Source organism: Catharus ustulatus, chromosome 3, assembly GCF_009819885.2.
Source record: "Catharus ustulatus isolate bCatUst1 chromosome 3, bCatUst1.pri.v2, whole genome shotgun sequence".
Classification (NCBI taxonomy): Eukaryota; Metazoa; Chordata; class Aves; order Passeriformes; family Turdidae; genus Catharus; species Catharus ustulatus.
In genome coordinates, this window is record NC_046223.1 from 58,886,496 (window position 1) to 58,910,582 (window position 24,087).

At 40.4% G+C, this 24,087-nt stretch overlaps 1 protein-coding gene across 3 annotated transcripts in view; it reads right to left on the minus strand.

Moving 5' to 3' along the window:
• The window catches only part of PLEKHG1 (pleckstrin homology and RhoGEF domain containing G1), a 126,486-nt gene extending 102,836 nt beyond the window's left edge, over positions 1 to 23,650 (minus strand). Inside the window, exons 1-2 of one of the 3 annotated variants that reach the window (XM_033055379.2) lie at positions 23,568 to 23,650; positions 11,677 to 11,761 (exon numbers count right to left, since the gene is read on the minus strand). The gene's annotated coding sequence lies outside the window, so the exon portion shown is untranslated. Of the gene's footprint in view, positions 1 to 1,959; positions 2,065 to 11,676; positions 11,762 to 23,567 lie in introns of those variants that run through there. The other 2 variants (XM_033055375.2, XM_033055376.2) reach the window with 2 other exon arrangements.
• Between the last annotated feature and the right edge of the window lie 437 nt (positions 23,651 to 24,087).

The window sequence follows — 24,087 nt, forward strand, 5'->3', positions numbered from 1 at the left end:
AGCAATACCACTGACAACTCCAGAAGTACCTATTTTTAAGAAAACAGCTTTATATTTCATTAGTCATTTGATCTAGTACTGGAAACCAACAAAAATAAGGACAGGGTGTGAGCGGGAATCTCTAAATAGGCTTGATTAAAGTAAATATTCAAAGGGATATTACTCAAGTCAGCACCAAGAGCTTCAGCCAGTTTCCAAAGCCTTTTGAATTCTCAGGGCTAAGCCCGGTGAATTCAGATGAAAGTTCCTTTTCTTCCACTTTTAAGGGAAGAAATAACTTATGTGAACTTTCTGCAAAACACTATTCTGAGTGTTTTAGTAATTGGGGAACAAACCTAAAGCACTGCCAAGACACACAACTAACCATTTATAAACCTTAATGCTTCATTCAAATATTAAGTTCTGATCTACTGAAACAACACAGAGGTATTCCAATAATGCTGTTTCAAGTTATGTAATACCATCCTCAGTACACAAAAATCCCAGCTCCTCCATTCTTGCTGCCTAGTCCACATTTTGTCCTCTGAGGAACACAGGCACACCGAGTGCATACTAACAGCACCAGGTTCCCACTGAATCCAGCAAGAGGCACAACAGAGCAAGGAAACCACCTGGCTCTGCCTCACTGTGAGATTATACCAGCCCATTCAGTGGGGCTACAGAAAAAAAAACAAACTCCCGGCTGTATTTCAAACACACACAAAAAGCTATGTATATGACCACAAAATCAGGGAACCACTCTATCTGATCAGTAAATGAGTTTCTATAGCCCTCTGAGCCTTTAGCCTTTGAGGCAAGCAGAGTAGGGGGAAGAAGCATTTGCTCCCTTTAAATCTGATGACAGTTACTCAATCTCCTTCTCATCCTGTCACTGTTCCCACAGCCTGTGCAGTATTCCCAGAGATACCACCAAGCTACCATCACATTTTCCCAATGGTCACCACTATGTGTTCACCCACCAGGGCATATCAATTTAACAAGTGCCAAGCCAGTTCCAAACTCTTCTGTTTCCTCTTTCCCAGTTCCAAACTCCTCCATTTGTCTCTACAAAACAAACAATCCAGAAATTCACTTTGAAATAAACAACAGTAATTCTGTAGAACAAACTTACTGAAGCAAAGGACTAAAAAAGTCTGCAGAGAAATGCTGACTGAGAATACATGCTCACATCAAATAAAAAGGGATCCTTGATCTTCCCCACAGTGAAAACACTCATGGGATTTCTGAACTAACCTGCAGATTTTCTGATGCTGAATAAATGCTAAGGTCACATTGCAGGGTTTCATCATCAGAAAAATGAAGGCTATTCTTAAATTAATGCATTAGATGTGGCCAAAAAGTGCTCCTGGGTGCAAAAGCAAGCTGGGACAGAATAACACATCTGAGGTAATGAATAATCCTAGTCTCCAAAACAGGGTGCATAAAAGCCATCTCTCAAGAGTGATGGCTGAGCTGCACTAGGGACTGAGTCAAGCCTAGAAAGTGTCTGCAGAGAAGGTAATTTCCCAACATCACACCAGCAAACATGATCATCATAGACCATCTTGTTCCAGGCATGGGAAAACTCATAGGCCCATCTGAATTTTACACAGGTGTAACCTTACATCACTCCTCTCTCAGGCCACCTATGCTCATAAACCTTTGCTGACACATAATTTCAAAGAATTTTTTGTTAATTGAGTCTTACTACACACTTCAAAGATTTAAAGAACTCAGAATGGAGACAGAGACAGAAAAACACACACTGGCACAAAAATGCAGAACAGGGAGAGAAGAAAGAAAAAGACCCAATCATACTGTCTGCAGAGGAGAAAGTACAATTACATGCAACTGAACTACTCTTCCCTTAAGCATATGCCACTGGTAGGGTAAGGGTTTGCTTATACCTTTCAGTCCTGACCTTTAAAACAGACCAGATAGAAATCTTACGAAAAGGAGCATAATTGTCTGTGTCTGTACCTCCAGATATCTTTCTCTGCAACTTTCAACTCCTGTGTATTCAACAAATAGTGAATGCTTCCTTCCACTATGTCAGAGATTTTTGCACACGCAGAGTTCAGAGGCAGTCGCCCAGCTCTCCTGTAGCAAAAGAAGTCCTCTTTTGGTTATTCCATCACAAATTTAAGTCTGGGAATCCCTGTGATATTACCAGGCTAATGCCAGCATGAAATGTAAAGCAGATCTTTAAAGGAAGGGAATTTTTTGCGGTTTGAGGGCTCCGGGTTTTCTTTTTAAATCCAACTGTAATACAGTTTAAGCAAAATCAATGTTCAAGATATCTACTATGAGCAGCATTTTTGGAAGTAGAGGTTTGCAATCCTAGATTAACATATAAGAATCATCAAGGAAAAATTATTTACTTTTAGTGATAAAGATCAGTGGCAGGAAGCATGATACTATAGAGATATTAAGATATTTGTATGATGCCTACTTATAAATAGATGTGTGTTTACATTATGCTTTCCACACGCACAGAAAGAAGCATGCATTTTTCTACCAGTACTACCAGTTCATTTTAAGGAAAACCCTCAGCTAGTAATCTCATTTCCAGCAAGCAGGCAGCAGTTTACGTCACTCACCTTGAAGACTAATATCTAAGAAAGCAGGGAAAGAAATTACTTGTGAAGGGGAATTTCATGTCTCCTTCATTTATACAGTTATTTACACTACAAAATCTACTCAGGTAGTTTTAGGTACTGGTAAGACAAAATATGATTTGACAATCTCAAGAAATGTACACTACTCTCAGTGTTGAAAGGCTGTTAAAGAGCTTCATGAGAATGAGTGTTTCAGGCAGTTAAACTACATCTTGGGAAGCAATTTAAAAGGAATGAGTAGCAACAGGGAGGAAGAGTTGGGGACTCATAGTTTATCGCATATGCACTGCTGCACCACAGGAGATGAAGCACAATAGCACTTGTGTGGGGCTCCTCCAGTCCCCGGAGTAAAAAGCATTTGGGTTTTTTGCCTCTCATCTCTCCTGGCCAGTGGGGAAATCAAATCAAGCTGTTCTCAAGAATGGAGAATAATAGTAAGCTTCAACCCCTGGAAAACAGTCCTCTCACTCACGCAAAAATTACCTAAATTTTATCTTTTCATCCATCTTTTATTTCCTTGTTATGCTTAGTAACAATACAGATACTAAGATTTGCCCAAGCATGTTACCACAGGCGTCAGTCTGTCTCTTAAAGCCTACTGGACATCAACAACCCAGCAGATGGTCATTACTCCAAATTCCCCACCCTCCATCATCATTAATTCAGGAGCAAATTCATTTCAATAGGCTAGCCCCAATTCATAAAGAACTCATTGTCCTGACCAAATTAATAGCTTTACATCCTGCATTACCAGATGTGTTTCAGAGACACAGTAACACTTTATATTCTAATGTGCTCTGTAAAGTCCACTTCAATGTCATTTCTCATAAATATTGCTGTACAACGCAAACGTACAACTATGAACCTATTCCCAAAATAAACACAAATCTCTGTATTTTTGGTTTAGATCCTAGATAGATTTGGCACGAAGCATTGCTCAATTATCCTGCAACCCACTTGATCAAAAGCTGTCTACTCTGATAGCACAGTCTTTTGGAAGGCATTGCTTCACCCTGAAGATTAATACACCCTCAACACTGGCACATCCAGTAAAGAGACAGGTACTTACAGTGCCTGTTACATAAGCAACGTGGTTTAGAATAATCATAATAATAGTAACAACAACAAATGGGACAAATCAAATTTATAAGGAGTAGGTCTTCAATGATAAGTCACCAGTAGATTTTGATAGATGTCAAATGGTGGATGAAAAGTAACAGGGGGAATCATTTGCCATTACTTGTGTCACGTCTGCCATTTGTCTTTTCCATAGGAACAGTTTGCAAAAATGAACATCAGTAGACTAGAGCCAATTAGGAAGCTATCTTTCCCACTTAATGGAAAAATAAAAAAAAATATTTTGAAAATATCCACATTCCTTGTGAGAAAGAGGTCAAGATCATTAAAGGACTCTAAATCAAATAAAAAGTACAGTTAAAAATAGAGACAGAACTTTCCAGAAAGATAGCATTCACTTGAGTTTTAAGTTACATTGTTATTTTTCCATGGAACTAAAACAAGTTTTCTTACAATCCTATATCTGAAAAACTTCTTTTTCTGATAGTTTTGTTGAAAACTGCTTGTGTGAAATGTTCTGTTTTCAATAAATTGTTGTTTTCCAACAAAATATTTTTGGCTGAAAAATTCCTAACTGACTTGACTTGTAAAATCATTTCTCAAGTGTAACATTTCATTAAGTCCAATACCTTTCCTTACTTAAAAGGCTGCATTATGTATTTTAAATACACATATACATCCACTCACTCTGATACTGGCACAAAACAAGCAACATTTGTGTTTAAACCTGTGAGGTATGGAGGGCATTTTTTCCTAAGAAATCTATTTCTACCTAGAAGAAACAAATATAACAACTATGATATCAAGGTCTATTCTATTCTACCTTGAAAACAGGATTAGAATCTACATCTCCAATAAACCTAAACCTCTATAAACTATCTTTACTAAGTAACTTTACACATTTAAATTATGTGGTAACAAATATAATCCAGGTGGATTTACCTTGGAAGTACAGTTTACAGCCATGGCTGAAGGAAAGGAGCAAGGGCTGAAATATCTGTGGTTTGACAAACATAATTCGGGGAGGAGACAAGGCAGCAAGGGAGAAAAATAAATATTTTCTTATAAAAAGGAAAACAAAGGAAAAGGAAAGTCATAGTTACGTCTCTTATCAAATTCCATACTGGTATGATTTTTAATACAATAGAAATTCATTAATCAAGAACATAAGATCATTTGATGTATTTCACTTCTTTAACTGAAGCTAAATATGCAAAGGTTGGGGCTTTTTTATGTATTAAATATTTTTTCAAATTCCTACATAATATAACTAATAAAAATATTTACTTTTACGAAGGGTCAAGTGGACAGAACATAATTCTCGCAGAAGGAAACCAGATGTTCAGTTTCTTCAAAGCGATGTCCGTGCTGATAAAAGCAGTAGCTAATCTTTCTTTTAGGGGTTGAAGGTCTTGTTGAAGTTTCTTTTACTGAAGAACTATGTATCAAGCTGTAATGAATATCTGCCTCAATGGAAGAAGATTTTTTAATTTTTAATAGGATTCTGGCTTGTGTACATAGTCATTAATGCATATGTACCCAAAGGGCTGCCTTTGAAAATTTTCTCAAACAATTTATAGTCATGCTCTATGTCAAGTACTGCATCTTAAACTCATGATAAAAGAAGTCACATCTGTTCCTAAAGCCAAAATTCCATCATAAAAACATCTTAGCAAACTCCTATAGAGTAATCTGAATACATTAAGTCACACAAATATTCAAGAGTTTCTCCCAAGTAATTCGAGTGGTGCAGAATTATCTATCAATGTAGTGCTTAGAATTGTAAAAAGGTCAAATTAACAATACACTATGATTCTTAATAATGCATTCTTTATAAAACTCAATATATTAAGCGATCCATAAAATGGAATTTACAAAAACTTGAACAAATAAATCTTGAATGATTCTGTGGGTTTTTCCTGTATTATTTGGCTTTTGTCATGACTAATATTTAGCTGCACCATAATTCTTGCCAAGAGATGCAAGATAATCCTGAAATCCTATGGGGATAGGCTAAATGTTTAAAAGTTTTCAGAGGCATGTTCAGGATGTCTGTATCTCACTCAGAAAGTAAAAGGATTACTTAGTTGCTTAAATTACTCTTATCGAAGTCTTTGTGGAAGAAAGCTCAGTTTTATCACAGGTAGAAGAAGGAAACTCCACCCAATTTAAATTTAAATTCGGGGTTATGTCATCTGCTCTTTAACTTCAGAATTTTGTTCCGATGAAGAAATGACTGAAAGTTACAGTAATTTCCAGATTACAAGCCGCACTGACTATAAGCCGCATCTCTGGGTGTTGGTAAACATTTCGTTCTTTGTCCATACACAAGCCGCACCCGATTATAAGCCACTCTGTTGTTCGCAGCAAGGACCCGCATGCAACAAAGTTGTCAAATAGTAACAGAATCGCGGCAGGGCGGGGTTTACTGGCTCGGCTTGGGTCGTGAGGGCTCGGGGCTGCCGACGGGGCCAGGTGGCCCAGCTCGGCGCTGCCGCTTGGCGGGGCCACTCGGGTCTGGTCGCCACCACCACTGGGCTCGCTCACCCCAGCCTGGCGCTGCGCTGCGGTGGCAGGGGGGTACGGAGCCCACCGGCACCCGCGGCGGTGGTGGGAGGCGGGGAGGGAGCCCACTGGCACCCACGGCAGCGGTGGCAGGAGGGTACAGGAGCCCCCCTGCCTCCCCCCAAGCCGCGGGGCCAGCAGGAGGGAGCCCCCCACCTCCCCCGGGCTGCGCTGCCTGAAGGAGGGAGCCCTCGCCTTTTCCCCCCTGGCCCCGCGCTGCCTACATGGAACCTGGCTCCACCCGCGGCGCAATAGAGTAACCAATTTGTAACAATCGCGTAAAGCTGGGTTTTACTGGCAGGTTGCTCGACTCGGCACCTCGGTTTGCACTTCCGGGGTTGGAAGTGTCAGAAAATTATTCACATATTAGCCACTCCTGAGTGTAAGCCGCATTTCTGGTGTGGGAGCAAAATTTTAGTCAAAACGGTGCGGCTTGTAATTGTAAAATTACGGTAATCTGGAGCATTAACTGCAGCATGATTCACTTATGGTATGACAAATTTTGTGTTCAGCCATGTTGGTGTGGACCTACAGCACAGAGCGCTCTTGCTCACTTTTCCCATCTCTAGTGGCCAGGTGCATCTGTTATTTGAAAAACCTGTTTAGCTCAAGGAAGGCTGTAAGCTTCCAGCTAAACAGCATCCTATGGATAGAAAGTTGTACATCTCAACAGACCCCTTGTTAAGGGTTCACTTCCAAGAGGACAGGGACAGAGCAGCTCTCAGGATTGCAAGTGACAAGGGCTGAAAAAAAAACCATTTTACCCAATACGCATCAAAAACCCCCAAGGAAGTGGGCAGCACTACCCAGTCCACTGATTTTAGTTAAACAGCTGCATCCAAGCCCAAGATAAGTTCTGTTCAAATAAAAGTGTTTGGTCTGTGCAAAATCAGAGTACTGGCACCTTGCTTACAAGAAATGGTGCAATTAAACAGGATGAAAGGACAAAACAAAGAACAACTAAATAAATGGTAAGAATTGAGAATTATAGAGCTCTTTCAATTAATGGTTTTTCAAGCACTTTGCATGGCAAGAGAGAACAAAACGGTCAAGACACACTTAGGGTTTGCATAGAGTGCATACCACTTTCACATCTTTACAGTACAAGAGTTAAAAAGAAAAAATAGTGGAAAAATTATGGTTGGTGTGATGGAAGGGACAAGCTGTGGTACATTCTGCTACCATAACCTACTTCACCCAGCTGCTTTACTGGCCTCCCTCAATTATTTCTCCCGACATTTGTCTTCCCCAGCATCAAGTCCCATTCTTCTCTCGGGCCACACACTTACCAATAGCTCACCATTCATCTGTCCCCAAAACTCCTTTGCCTGTCATGTATAAAGCCAAGTAAGGAGCTCCATTGATGCCCAATGTCCTCTCCAGGAGAGCAGGAGCACACTACAGAACTGCTCAGTTTGTTCCTCAGCACTTCTGCTGCAACTCATCAAGCAGTAGATGGTCAAGCAGGAGCTGGACAATGGTATCACAGACTTAGAAATGGCATCGTAGAAATAGTAGTGAAAGCTATGTGAATGTTTCAGCTTTTGGGTCCTTGGTATGAATGCTGTCTTATTTCTCCTCCTCCTCAAAGGAAGCCATTTCCAGTTTAATTTTGGAGTAGTACATTTACAGTGCAACTAACTATGAAGACAGGACTCACATGCAGCCAATACATAGCACATCCCTGCAGACTTTATAAGATTGTGTGTTGTGTGTTAGTGCGTGTGCATATGCAAAATACACTTGTTTGAAAAACAAGTTAGTTTTTAGATAGTTTCTTCCAGTGTGTAATTTGTTTTTCTGCTTTGGCTACACCTGTGACAAAGGAACAATACTGTCACCTGTACCCTGGCTATTAACTAGTCCTGAACAGGACACACACACCAAAAAAAAAAAAAAAAATAGTAGTAGTCTTCAAGACAGTTTCACTGCTGTACAGGATGCTCACCAGAAAACAACAGATGTGCTATAATCACTACTGGCCATTCATTTCCTTTCTGCCAGAAAGAAAGCAGCAGTCATCAATTAAGAACCCCTATCTACAGGACACAAAAGGAAGTATACACTTCTCCTTGGTCATTTGACTGCAACAATAGGAGATGGCAGCGGGAAAGGACTGACCACTCTGAGCAAGTGTGGTGGGCGGGAAAGCAGACAGGCGTGAGTGAGCTTGTTTCTTTGGACTTTTAAAAAAATATATAAGAATTTTTGTTCAACACTTTAATATAAAAATGTTTAAAAAATAAATCACTTCATCTAAAAATTATACAAAATCCTAATTATATTATTTCTGGTTTTTTTCAGACAATTCATTTACTCCTTTTCACAGCAGAAAATCCCAAACATGGGAATTGACAAGAGAATTAAGTAGCCTCTATCTGGAAAAGCTGTTTTATCAATTAACAAAGCCTTTTCTGAAACAGTTATCACAATTTTAATAAAAACATTAGTTTGAATGTACTAGGTATATAGAATTTCAAAACATCACTGGCATAAATTATTTGGATTAATATTTTTAAGAATATTAATATATTCTAGTCAGATCTGCAGATCCTTCCGTTAAAGATTACATTTGCTGGTCAGCTTCATTGCTCTGAAATAGAATGACAGCTTTCATAAAACTGCCAAGAACAGAAAACCCTAGAGATGGGCTTTATATTATGTCTGTTCCACAACTGTAGTCAGCCACAAAGGGTTTGCAGGAAACTTATTAAAAATGTTAGCCTTAATTAAGGTATTAGGCCCTAATCTAGCATGCTAAATTAAACCCCGAATATTCCCATGGACACTAATGCAACTGCTCTAAGAGCTTGGTAGGCACTTCCCACAATAGGAAAGCTTTTACAGGCCTTCACATTGAGACTGAACCCTTATTTTTGCCCTGTACCTCTGCTTCAATGCGTACCAAAAATAGACCCGACTTACAGAAAAGCTCATACGTGGGCATAGAATCATTCCTCTCCACCCCCACACAGATTTGCAAGCCCTCACACCACTAAAGGCATGACCTAAACAAAGCATTCAGTGATGCACAGATGCTCGAGGAATTTTTTAATGTATTGACTTTCAGCAAAAACATACTGCATATTAAAACTTGCACAGAATTGTCAGAGTAAAGTATATTGATCTAATGTTTCCTTCTCTGCTACAACATGTTAGTATTTAATAGATGCTAAGGCCCACTTTAATCCTTCTAAAGATATTCCAAGCACCAACTTATCAAAACAATTAAAAACAAACAATATTATTATATAAGTCAAATGGATAACAGCAAAATAGAAACAAATCTTGTAAAACATTTCCTTCACCATCCCCAAAACCTTTTCTTAGAAGTTCCAGATTTATCCCTGACATATAAAGCAAATTTGGCAAAATTAGGGATGGTTATTTGGTAAGATTCAACATCCATCCATCAAAGTTGTATCCCTCAATGCCTAAACCATCAAGCTCTTCTTTTTATGGAATACCAGCCTTCATATTTTGTGTTTCTTCCTTTTTCCCACGAAATTAATTCCTTACTGTATGCACTTCATCTAGTCCTTGAATGCCTTATCCCCTTAGCTGATACATTCCCACACACTCCAGTTTTGTTGACACAACAATTTTTTGAAGCACTTCACAGTGAATGTTTGTCTGCCAGGAATCCCAAAGAATCTTAGGAAATCCTCTGCATCTTAGGCCACAGGCACAATCCATGTTATCTCTGCTTTCAGAAGAGAGGTTATTTGAATCTGATGCTATAGTAAGCTTTTCTGTTCATCATGAAAACACACTAAAACCACTGCAACTCAAAATCAAGGCAAAGCAGCACACTTGAAATGAAATGGAGAACAGGGAAAGGGGAGAGTTTGTGCAAATAATTCACTTTAAGGTCACTAGGCAAATATTTGGTGTGCATTTGGATATGCACAAACTTAAAGCTAAATAAATAAAATTATTTCCTCTGTGGAAGCTGGGAATGTACAGCCCCTCCACACTTGTGGATGAAAAAATATGCTAGTAATTAACTATGAGCAAATAACACAGAGAACTAGTGTCCTGAATTTAGGTCATGCAATTATTTTTCTCTAATGCATGTTAAAACATGCAATCTTATTCAAATCTTGCTATTTTTGGAAAACACTGAAGAGGAATTTATGGTCTTTACTCTTGTAGCCTCCACAAAACGTTTTTCTACTTATAGAGACTGTTCTCCCTTGGATCTAAAGGAAAGTAAGATCTCACTAATGTTTGTCAGATGTAAGCATCAATCTAATGCTACACAGTCCTGCAAGTGTCTATTACAGTCATGCAATCTCAAAGCATTGGAGTCAAAATAAAATTGCCACTCTCCTAAAATTTCATAAACATTTGAATACAATTGGATCATAAATGCATACTACAAAATTATATTACAAGCCCAACTGCCAGTAGAATAAAATAATAAATATTATTAATCAGTAGTCCAATATAGCATTTTAGTATTCCCTCTGCAGGTCACAGAAGCCAGAGTGGCAACTAACATAATGCACCTTTTTTTTTTTTTTTTTTAGATTATAAACTTATCTACACTACAGTGGTTTTTATTAGCACTGAAAGGAGTGAAGTAGATTACCTTTAGGCATCAAGTTTTTTCAAATAGCAGGGTCTGAGTTGTTAGCCACTAAACATCTGCTTTTTTCAGAGAGAAGAAAAGATTCCTCTAGGTTGGCATCAGGAATCTCTCTTGTTGGAGAGGAGGAGAAAGGGATCTTGCCTACAGCTCTCTTATTCATTATTTTCTATAGTCTCCTTCCAGCCCTACTGTGAAGTTTTCTGGAATGTCAATTTGTTTCAGATAATCAAATGAGTGAAATCAGTTATTGCAATGAGGTTACATTTCTATGGCATGTAAACCTGCTTTTCCTACGTTCTCAAGTCCCCGAGATGCTTCAAGACTTCCAGGCAGTGAGATCATATGAATAAAATTAAATCACTAAAAAATAAACTAAAATTACATAGACTAACACAGGAAATCTCAGGAGAACAAAGTTGTCCTGGATCTTCCCATTCCCATAGAGAGACCATTGTATCTCCATGAAAGTGGCACTTTTTCTTCCTAAAGGAGAGAATCAAGCAACTGAACAAAATTTCAGTTACAGATCTTTAGCAAAACCTCTGTTTCAGAAACAGGGCTAAAACTGAACAGTTAACCCACCCTAACTGCATAGGTGCCCCCTCAAAATTTGATTTAATTGGCATAAAACCCCACTAGTGTGCACATGAGGAGCACCCTCTCTTGGCTAACCCACACAGTGACCTACTGTGGATTTGCATTACTAAGCAGCCTCATGGTTAACCTGAGGCACATTCGCCTTACACCAATGGTAATCCTCTCAGTCAGAGGCACACCAAACCTCATCTCACAATTAAAATAAAGTAAAAAAACAAAAGTTAAAATAATAGGAAAAAAATTTACCTGGTAGAGCACTCACCAAGTATATCACTGTCAAGTTGGACAAAATGGAGTCACTTGTCCTCTCCTCTGTCGAATCTCTGGCATTCTGCAGAAAGGAGGGTGGAAATTATGGAATTAGAGAAAGGATAAAAGGGAGCTCAGCTGCACAGCTCAGCAGGGGTCACGGCACACCTCGGTTTATTCCCCCTAAGTCACGCTCGCCGTACATACACCTCCCGTTCTGTCCTCAAGAGTAGCTGAATAAAACATAGCACGGGCTGAATCCAGTTCAGACAAGCTAAGGAGTCAGATTTTGAATAGGAATTAGACACTAATGTGATTCTGAAAATCCCATTAAGAGTCTTTACCACCTCTGCCTACCTACACATCCTTAAAAATCTAGATCAGACAGCTTGCCTATGGTTGTGCTGTATGCCTGTGCTGAAGCAAGGAAGTACTGCTGGGTTCCCAAGCTCTAAACCCCAAGGGCTTCAGGCCACACTCCTTCTGGAAATTGTTAGAGCTGATTTTCAACATAATTTTCTTTAATGCCTGGAAACCTCTATCCAAACAAGCCCTCACTTCCCTGGTAAACAACAGCAGTGGCCTATAAAGTACATCAGAGACATGGGTTACTGTGAACTGCCTGGTACCTCCATCAAAGCTAGGTATTTTCAAAAGGTCAACAAAGCGTGATAAATACGTGAACAAAAATAATGTTTCTCCTACCACTTCACAAAAACCAGCTATTTAGGTAGAATTGTGGTGCAGTTTTTTCTTGCAAAATTTATTAGCCTGCCTTGAAGCCTAAAAATGGAGGATTTTTGATTTAACAAGGGAAAGAACACATTCCCTCTGCTAAACTTGTAACCCCTCCCAGCCTCAGCAGAATATCAACTGGAACTGAACAAGGATACCTTTTTTTATTATTTTCATTTCTTTAAGACATTGCTTTACATTTCCCTTTTCCAGAGTATCCAACATTAATTCATCTCTCCTTCTGTGCTATTTCTGTGCCATGAACTGAGCCAAAGGTGACAGTGAAGAATCCACAGAAACTCAACATCAAATGTTCCTGTTCTGAACTTTCAAGAAACTTTAATAACTTTCTTCTTTTTTTATATCATCATAAGGCCTGTTTATATACTTGAAGTGGAAACAGTGCGCATTCAGCTGCAATTGATTTCCTGTATGGCAAAATACCTCAGGCATTCAGCTGGCTGGGAACACTACAGAGGCCTCTTACCATCCCCAGATTTTGAGACCAGGAAGCTCTGCCCAGCACTTGTTCTTATGCCGGAAAAAAATGAGAGTCCCTGCTAAGTGTCCAACTTAATTTGGTCTAGGTGAACCAAATCATAAACAGGCAACATTTTGTATTTCAAAAATCCATTTTAAAAATATTGATCTATTTTCAATTTCAACAGTAATGTTATCAATTCAATCTTGCTAATGGGGCATAACATTCATCTACAGACATTTTTTAAATACAAAAAACTACTCCATCTGAAATTTTCTTTTAATAAAATATAAATATATTTGCCTTCTCTATGCTATCTTTGCAGCAATAAATTAACACTACAAACAATTTCACAGACCAAAAGAGTGTAATTTTTTTCTTTTGGCGTCACTGAGTGACTAGAGCAACAATTTTATTTACTTAACTTAGGTTTTCCTTTTAACAACTGAAGACAGTAGTCTCCACTAACATTTCTAGGAATTTGAAGAAGGAAATACATGAGTAATCTCACCAAGTTCCTGTGATCAGACTGTAACAGCTGTTACATTCAAATGCCCAACCACCTGACTGTACTTCAGATTGTAAATTAAGCAAAACAGAAATGCAAAGTGACCTATAATTACCATCCTACTTTCTACTTATCATGGAAGTTTCCCTAGCCTCAAATCCTCCAGTCAAAGGACTCAATTTCACCTGCTTGAGAACCCAGTTTCTTTAAGAACACTAGAAAAAACAGACTGGCAATACAACACAACTATTTAAATATACACACATTTGTATGTATGTATAGATAGATATATATATAAAACATACATTATATATAAATAAATGAAAATCGGGAACCTAGATAACCCCAAAGAAGCCCAAACTTTTTACTGGGACTGTCTTGTTTGGCAGTAGTTGCATCAATAACAGTTTCTTAGTTTTAGGGTAAAATCATTTGCCCAAAGCTGAGATATTCTCTAACCCCCAGTAGATACAATGGCCTTTTAAAACATTTTAACTGATGATCTAAGACAGAGTCTTACAGTCATCCAAACTGACTGAAGTACAAGCTCTTAGATGCTACAGAATGTTCTATCATCCTTCTTTAACTTTTACAATAAGGTTTTCTATAGATTTTTCTATTCTCATACTATATAACAGGACAATCGGTAAGGAAAATTAATTTTTAATCCTGTGAATTTTTAAAATAATTCATGGGTTTATTTCTCAACCATCAGTATAAGAAAATTGAACACTTTTGTACTAGAAAAGCTATCATGAATAAAAGATGCATGTTTCTTTAAAGAAAGTGATTAACAAATATACTGTCATTTGTCCTGTAATTTCTATTTCATCTTTTAAAAGTTTGCATTATTTTAAAAAGTCTTAGTTAGTCTAGAAATATGTTACAGCTATTAACAAAAAGCTTTACTTCTTAATCACTTTTAGAAAATATATATGGTTAAAGCATCAAGCAAGGAGCAGTTTAAGAAACAAAAGCACCAAAGAAACTTGAATTCAGATATTTTAACTGACTTGAACCATAATGTCTGGCTCTCCTGGGAAAAACACTTTGGAATTTGGAGCTCACACTATAATGTTAAATTAAAAGCCCAGAAGCTTGAAAATTACCTTTCAAAACGCAGTAAAATAAAGGTTCTCCTTTCAGGTATACTCTATATGGGAGGCAAACAAAATAATTTTCAGTAAGAGGATGGGCGCTTTACTTTATTCCTCAGGAATCATTGCCTTCACCTCAGTTTCCCTAACAAGTGCAGATGACACGTAACCCTTGTGTTTCACACACTCTCTCAGTGTGGTGAAAGCTAACATCACTTTAGTCCAGTTAATGGGTTCCCTCAAATCATGGGGTCTGAGATTTGAAATCTCTGCTTTTAAAGAATTTCCTTATCCTGTTTCAGCTAGGCTAAAAGACCACAGTAAGTCAGAGCCACCCAACTACATGGAATTGTGTTCCACAAACTTACAGGTGGGAATTTGCTTCAATTTCAAGTAGGATATCAAGACATTCATTCCATTCATTGACATTCCGGCTCTTACCTAGTCCCCAAGCACACCTCACACCCATACAACTCCATCCTTATGACTTGGATTATATTGTGAATTGGACATAATAAAATTGTGTCAACACATACCAAAGCATTGTAAAACAAATAATCTTGCCAAACAATTGCACATATTGACCCTTCAAGAAAAGCTTAGAACAAAATTCTTTGTAGATGTTCATATGCGCTAGACAGCAAACCACTGTGCAAGTTAAATCACCAGTGAGGAGGACTGAAGTGAAAATTTATTTGACATGACTTTTACTGAGCTAGGTGCCAGTTCCCAAAGCCCAACTTTTCTGGCTGAGGAATGTGGCTTGCTTTTACAGGAAGGCCACATACTGTAGCACCTTCTCATTGCATGACATAACTAATTAACAGACGGAAAATGTGCCACATCCCAAGCAAACTGATTTATTCCACATGCAATCAGCTGAGAGCTTTCCCAGACATATTAAGCTAACGTCATGTCAAGCTAAGTTCATGCAACACTCCTGGAGTTTCTTTCACCCTACCAATTCACAGCAGGTAACAGCACAAAGGTGAGTTGCATGACAAGGTCAACAGCTGGGTGAGTCTTTGTCAGAACTCCGCCAGACCATCCCTGGTATGACCTCAAACTGTCCCCAGTAAAGGCAAGAATGGGCATAGACAAGTAACTGTGATCCAGATACCAGAACTAATCACCCCCTGATATGACTCAATATTTATAATTAACAAATAAAAAGAACCAACCCAGTATATTTTCCTCTTATCATTAGAAGATGGTCATCACTGATCCTCTATTAAATATTAAAAGAACTCTTTGTGCAATGCTGCCATTGAGTTAAAGAGCAAAAGAGAAAAAAACCCTTAACATTTAGTGGGCAGACTCCTCATTGCTACAAGACAGCAGCAGTGAAGAAGCATCCAGATGGCCCTAGCATCCAGACCCCTGTGGAAAATCCAAGAGCTGCATAATGCATAAAGCCAGGGTGGGCAGGTGCATCCGTCAGTTATGTACGTCAGCACCGTCTCCTTGAGATGAAAGAGACTCTCAAGCAACAGATCTTCAGTGACAAAGGCTGATGACCAGCTTTTCTTCTGAAGAGAGCAAATGAGATCATAATGGTTTTGCTATTTCAGAATTCTTCCTTGAAAAGCAGACATGGCTCCCATCGTATCCAAACAGCATGCAGTGGCGTCTGGCAGAAAATCTTTCTCCTCCATACCCCACCTGTGCATATCACAGGTCCTGATCACATCAATGCTTCACCAAAACAGGGCAGAAAAAAAAATCGCCTATTCTCCTTGCTTTGACCTTATGGTAGCCTGAGTCAGCACCTATTCTGTGCTGTGGATGAACAAACTGATTTGAAGGGGCCTGAGGAGTGCAAGAGCCAAATCTGTGTTTGAGAACAGAGGTTGCTTATCAGCAGGATCCTCTGCTGCAGGGTTGTAGAAATAACCTCTTCAACGTGGTTCCCTTTGGATCTGCAGTGCGTGTGGCAGCAGCAGGACAGCCTAGCTCTAAGGTGAAGAGCAGAAGTGACACTGTCAGCATGCACAGTGCACAGCCATGAGTGAGGAAGCACACCTGTGTTGGGAAGAGGCCACACTGCTGAAGGTGAAGTGGTAGAACGCAAACTGCAGTAACTGAGATCACCAGGATGAGTCAGCACGCAGGAAATCAGCTCTAAAATCTGCCCAGCACGGCTTGTGCCTTAACAAACCACCCTGTCCTTCACACCAAGAGAAAAGTGGGATTTTCTCAATGCTCTGGTCTGCATTTCCTTGCTGGCAGGCTCGAAGAAAATGGAAAACAATTTCTGAAGGGAAGGTCTGCAGAAAACTTGTTCTTTTCCCCTGAGAAATTTGCCTGGCACTGACACTCCTAGCACAGATATCTCTGATACCAGTTTAGGAACCATGTCATCTAAAGCAATGGAGGAGCACAAGCATGGCAAGATATTGCCCTATATATCAGAAGGAAACCTTGGAGATTAAATAGTCATTAATTCCCGCAGAAATTACTTACTTTCACTTAATAACAGATTGCAGTGGTTTCTAGAGTGGTTTACCAAAACATCTGCACTCTGTCTGATGCTTGGTACTGCAGCTAGAAAGTAAGTAAGAAGCTTTGCCCCAAAAATCTGGAAAAAACTCAGAAGATTAAATGAGTTCAAGCTCAGGAGGAGGAGGTGCTGGAGGCAATCTCCTCCTACCATAAGGCAGAAGAGCCTTCACAGTACAACAAACCTCATAAGACAAGGATTCTCAGAGGCTATATCCAGTGAGGAGTGGGCTAAGTGGTCCTGTCTGCCAGCAAGACACAGACAGCAACCTCCTCAGGGCAGGAGGAGCACAGAATGACCAAGATAAAGCAAATCAGGTTGATGACTTCTGATTCTTCCAACATGAGACCAACAGAAAAGATTGACAGAAAGAATATGTTACAAACCACATGCTGGTAGAGTATGAGGGAAGGTAAACTATCTCTCCAAATTCAGTAATGATTTGTTGTTAAATACATCTTTGTCTATCATTCAAATAGGCTGACTGCTGATTCTTCAGAAAAATTAGTGTTTCTACAAGCAAGTGAAGTCTGTTATGACATCGCTCAGACACTAAGGTGTGACACCTCTCTGAGCAACCTCACAAGGAATGTTATCAGGAAAGTGAGAAGGAATTGGAACGTAAACAGTGAGAAAGCTTCATAAGCACTCAGGTATGAAGCACGCTCATCTTGGCAGCACCAGTACTGCTTGTAAGCCAAACCCAGGTTTCTGCTATTAACTTGGGGTTTCAGTTTAAAACAATAAGTGGAAAGCTCTGTGTGTGCTGAAGAAATAAAGATTACTGATGTACAAACAAGTAGTTCATCTCATCTATTTTCAAAATTATTTACAAAGAAGAAACCATCATTTTTCCCCCATATCAGACATCAAGCACACAAAGCACCATGTTATTTTATACTGAAGTACCATAGATCAGTGACAGCAGCACAAAGCAAGTTGTTCTGCTGCTTCCTTTCTAAAATGTCTTGGGAACTCAGCTATGGATCTGGACTCACTGGGGTAGGCAATGCAAATACAGAAAAAGAAACAAAAACCAAAAGCAAACTCTCAAAAAGCACATTGATTCTGGTATTTACAAATCACAGTGAAGCTGCAGCTGGCAGTATGTCTAATCTCAGGGGATATACATGAGGGTGAACATTGGTAAATACTTCAACAAAGCAGAATTTACAGGGGGTTAGGGAGGAAAACCTGCCTGTGTTTACAGATCTCTGCGTAACACAAGGGGAAGCATGGGAGAAAGTACTAGCACTAGAGCCTGTGCACTAAATCTAGGAGATAGAGACTCCTTATGTGGGCCAATGAAAAGGCAGCAGCTAGCCTTGAAGCCCACACCCAGATGACAATGCTGGAAGACGTCAGCCATGACCATGAAAAGAAACTGGCTGTTACGCTGTCCCCGACACTGCTCCTCATGACAACCCAAACAGCCACCTCCTTCCCAAGGCACCAAGGTTTTATCTCCAATGGCTGTGAGCAAGCAAATGAGCAGGTGATTCAATCACTGTACCCATGACACACTTTTTATCTCTTATAGTGAAAGGAAGCACACATCTTATCAGCAGAAAACAGTAGCCTAATGATACTAATGCTTGGAGTGTGATCCTGAAACTGCTGAATGGATATGAAGGCTCAAATATTCAAATGTTTACATTCATTAAGTCAGGTTTTAAAAGATCTGGGCAGGGCTCATGCAAATTTCTACAGAATGCATGCTTACAGGAAGAGGCTTGGCACCACTTGCAGTCTGAAACTCAGAGCAGGCAAGCAAGACTTAGAGGATTCACAGTTAATTAGCACTGCTTCAGTCTAAAGTTTACACGGGAAATTGCTGCCAGCCCAATTTATGCCTGTTCATTACAATTATAAAAAAACAACATGTGCAGCCTCCACTACTATAACTATCATGGCCCCACAGAACATTAGGAAGCAGAACTAGTGGAGTGCATGTTGAGGAAGGAAGGAAGAAAAGAATCAAGTCAAATGCATGAAGTGACTCTTACAGATAAATTTTCAAATTGGCACCTTGCTTGGTACTTTCACAGCAATGCTCTGCATTGTGACAAGTGAAGACACAGGTAGTGACCACTCCCACATGCAGGTTCTTCAGAAGGCATCTCAGTCAACAGATGACAGTGGATTTAAGAGCTTGTAACTTTGCTTGGACAGCTGCTTCTTTCAGGCCTCCTTAAAATGTAATTTTCCCCTCTATTTTCTTCCCCTGTCTAGGCCACTTTATGTTCCTGCTTTTGTAATCAAGTTCATTAAATCTATTTTACGCCAAGTTCATATAAACTCAGCTTTTGATGAATCAGACTAGATGAAACTATTTGATACAGCAACCATAACTTAAAAAAAAAGTTTATATCCTTAAAGTCATTTGGGAAAGTTTAAACACCAAGAAATAGTTTGCCACACATTTTTCTTGCTTTTCTTGAAAATTAATGAATACCAACAGGCTCTACTGATACTCTTAGTTATTATTCAATCTGTTCACATTCATCTCTTGTATTATTAGCCACATATATAAAAGACTCCTTCACTTACAATTTTAAGTGTTGCCACTGCAGTAAGATTGACTTTACTCTTCATTCCCTTTACTCCTGTTCCCAGGCCAGTTTTGTGGTTCCACCACTCACTGTGGTGTGTGAGGTTTTTCTAAAGCGCAGGGGAAATCTAGGCTCCACATCCTTTGCATTCTTAGTTTACAAGAATAACACTTTCTTCCACTTTCTTTCTCATTGACAGTCCTACTAGCTAAAACTTTTTATGTGCAGTGACAGTAATGCAGGTTCTCAGAATTAACCATTCAGAAACAGTTCTGCAAGCCTTTTGGCCACTGCAGACTTTGCTGAAGGTTGCAAAAATTCTTTCCCCCCCACCTTCCCCTCTTAACTCTACAAAAGCAGAATGTCATTTAGAGTAAGCAGTGGTAAGACATCCTCATTGTCCCCACCAGAAAAAAATTCCAGCTTGTCATAAGAGGATTGCCATTTCTCCAAATGTCTTCAGTAGACATTACATTATTAACTTGCATTTTTTCATATTTTATTATTCTATCTTCTGTTGTATATTCTAGCTAAATATCTGTGTACTATATTTGGCAATTAAGAAATTTATGGCAAAGTAACTTAAATCCATAACTAATTTAACATGTCAATAAAACATACTTCTTTAACACAGTAACCCTCCTTCTCAACACAGCTGAATGCAAAAGAGAATGCACATCAGATTAATTCCTTTGTTCTAATTTATAACCTTCACAGCTTTATACAAGTCTAATCTGAGAAACTTCTAAATGGAGCCTGCAAATGACTCTCTTCATCAGCTTGAATGTTCCCATTATTTCCTGATCCAGCACATCTGACCTAATGGAGTTGGGGTACATGACAGGGTCATGCTGCCACCTGGAAATGTGGTCCCTCTTCTTCATAACCCCATGCCCCCACAACCAAGAGCTGCAGTTCTGGTTTGGCTGGTAGAAACTTAGGGTGCCCAGCAATTGATGGAAAGGCAACCAAGCATGAAGAAAATTAATTAATAAATAAAAATCAACAGTTGAATGGGTCTTTGGCATCTTTTAACAACTGCACTAAGTATCTGTTAAAATATTGTTATTTTGGACTTCTTAAAAAAAATTAAGAAAGCTCCATCCATTCTGTAGTATCCTTCCCTAAGAACAGCTCTAGTTTAGGATTGGTCTTTTTTAGTGACAATTTTAGAGATTACACCTCTGTACAGAAACTTTTTTTCAATAGCATTATCTCAGGTTAATCTGTGGATCTACTCTTCAAAATTACTAACAGTAGATTTTGTAATTGTGTTCTTGATTTCCCCATTTTTGGGTTGATCTCAGAAGTACTCACCCCAGCCTAAAAGTTGCATTGGTGATGCTACCACAAAGCAAGACAAAATGACAATTTTAAGACATAAGAAGCCAATGCCAATTTGCATTTCTGTTAGTGTTCTATGGTTGGAGAGACTGACCAGCTTTGCACTGCTGAATTTGCATTCAAAGACAATAAAGCACTACTTCAAGTAAATGCTTTTGTCAGTTGCTACAGCCCTATCTGGTTAGCAGGGCTTTTAAAAGCCTTTCCTGAACAGGAGCCAAGAAATCACAAGTGTATGAAAGGCAGAGGACAACAAGTATACAACAACCCAATCCGAACAAATGCACACAAGGAGTTTTTCAAACACGCGTGCTGCTCCAAATGACTTCACAAAAATACTATCACCGGTGCCACATGAAAGACTGTGTCAGTGAAAGGTTCCAACATACCAACCTACACAACAACAGTAGCAAAAAGTACACAAACACACTACTTGCCACTTATTAGAAAAGCAAGCAGAGATCTTCACTTCCCTTCTAGCTTTAACTTTCTAGGTCACAGCAAAGGTTTGAAATAAAATAACCAAACAAAACTACAAAGAAACCCAAAACACAACGCCATTTAAAAAAAACCTACCTAGACAAAAACACCCCACTCCCACACAGGAAGGTACCAAGTGTACAGTTAGCTCCCTTTATACCTTAATCTTTTATACCTTTTTCCATGGCCTCACAATCAAACACTTTAGTCTCAAAGTATGCCTCTAGACAGTTAATTTGTAGTCTCACATCCTGCCCAAGGAAGAAGAACACATTAGCAGATGTCCTGAAATGATGAGAGCTGCCAGTAAACTAGACTCACTACTTGAAGATTTCCACTTAAAAATCAAGTCAGTGCCATTTTTGCAAGATGTTATCAAGTAAGACTATAAATTAAAAACTGATTTGGCTACACAATTGGTTTATTTCCCCTTCTCTTTTTTTGGAAAATCAAAAGTAAAACAACAAGAAAAATCACACCTTAACACCTAGTGTTAGAATCACAGCTTGCCTTTGTAGAGATGCACTAAGTTGTGTGGCCACAGGTCGACGTTGTTTGCTAAAGGCTCTCTAGGTTTGTGAGAAACAGCCAGCATTCCCATAAATGAACACATTTAAAACTGAACCTTTTATCAGAGTGTTTTGCACCATTTCTAGTTTGCCAACTGAGAACACAGAGCAGAAGTAGAGTCCAAGTTTAATAGCTAAGCATCTGTGTAGACCCGAGAACAATACCAATATTCATTAAGAGGCCAATCTCATACTGCCTTCTCATATTTTCAAGACAAGCACTCTATTAATACATTTCCTAACCTTAACATAACTCTTATGTTTTCATCCCAAAGTACCCACATACACATTGGTGAAGAGTTCCCAAAATCATGACAACTACGTGCCCCATACACACCATGGGAAAAAAAAAACCCTAAAAATAAATCTCAAGGAAGCTATATATTGTGCCTTGCCAACTATAGTGAATTGTACAGCCAGGAGTTGCTACAGCCAGATTTAGCTTCACACAAGCTAACAGGATTCCTTTATAAATTTAGCTAGAGGCACGGGCAACAAACGCTTCTGGAAATTTGAACCGCAACTCTCTAGCAGCAAAGACTGCTCCCTCTAAGAATGAAACAGTAGCAAAAGATGACTATTAGTAGGCTCTTATTACACAGCTTTCAAAACACCTATAAGTCATCAGGTTCTCTAGGCAGAGTTATTAAACTGCTGAAGTACCAGCAAACATTAAAAGAATAGAAGCAAGGCCACAGCTCTTTCTGTGTCTGCCAATTAATAATTAAAGGAGGAAAAAAGCCAGCCAAAGAGAGACCGTATTGGAAAGCAGCTGAACGTTCGTCTAAGTTTCTTTCAGGTCCTTTTTCCTCGTACTTGGAGCAGTGTGGCTTGTGAAGAAAGAAGGAAACGAGTGCCTCAGATCTGTCAGTGGTCACTGAAGGATGAGCTCTGAAGGGCTTCTCCTTCAGCAAGAAGGACTGGGACATACGACCCACAAAGCAGGCAAAGACGAATGCAGGATATGGGGAAATTCATCCAGGTCCTATAGGGCAGCTCTGCCCTACTGCCTCTCCACAGAATCAAAGCTCTTGCTACTTAACAATAGATCAATCATCTTTTTGAACCTCTTTAGGCCATACTTATCACAATCCCACTAACTTTAAAACATTTTTAAAAAACAGAGGATGTGTTTTGGGGCTTTGCTAAAGCATCCCTACAAAACCTGAGGCCATAGGGAATTTCATCATATTTTACAAGAAGTACCTCCTCCCTCGCCGAAGAAACTCGAGGAAACCGCCAGGCTCGGGCTGAGCCGGTGCAGCTGGGCAGGCTCCGCGGGGCTCCGGCGGAGCACAAAGAGCTGCGGCGGCGGCGGTGCGAGCCCGGCGCGGTGCGGAGCCCGGGGCGCGGTCCGGAGCGCGGAGCCCAAAGCGGAGCCGGGAGCGGTGCCCGGGACGCGGTCCGGAGCCCGCAGCGGTGCCCGGAGCCCGCAGCGGGCGCGCACAAAGGCTGCGCTCACCGAGCGCAGGCTCCCTACGGAGCCCCCGGCACGGCTACGGGAACTGCGGAACACCGGGACCCTTCCTGCCCGCCCCGCACCGAGCCGAGCCGAGCCGGTCCGGGAGCCGCCGCCACCTCCCCGGCGCGCCCCACCGAACAAAGCCCCCGGCAGCGCTCACCGGCAGCGTCTCGCCGTCTGCTGCCCTCGCCCAGCGCTCCTCCTCCCGCTGCAAATCCAGGCGCAGGGGTGCTGGCCGGGGTGCGGGAGGTTACCCCGCTCATTCAGCGGCGCCGGCCGGGTGCTCCCCTCGCAGCTGCCGCGCCCCGGCTCACTCCGTGCGCTCCAGCTCCGGGCAGCGGCTTAATCTCCAAACTTCCTCCTCCTCCTCCCGGCCGGGCAGAGGAGTCTGTGAAACTCCCCTCCTCCATGCAGCTCCCGCAGCCCGGCCGCTGCCTCAGCCCCTCCCCGGGGAGGCCCAGCCCGGCTCTGGGCTGGTGCTTGCTCTGTTCTCCTTCCCCTCCCTACTCCGCCGCCCCCCAGCCCCCGGGGCTGGGAAAGGGGGGCAAGAAAGATTAACCACTCGGATTTGTCTCTGGAGTGGAGCCAAAGAGAGCAGTCGGATTACAGCCCCGGGAAGAAGAAGGGAGGAAAAGAGAATGGGGGATAAAAAAATGAAAGGAAAAGGAAAAAAAATCCGC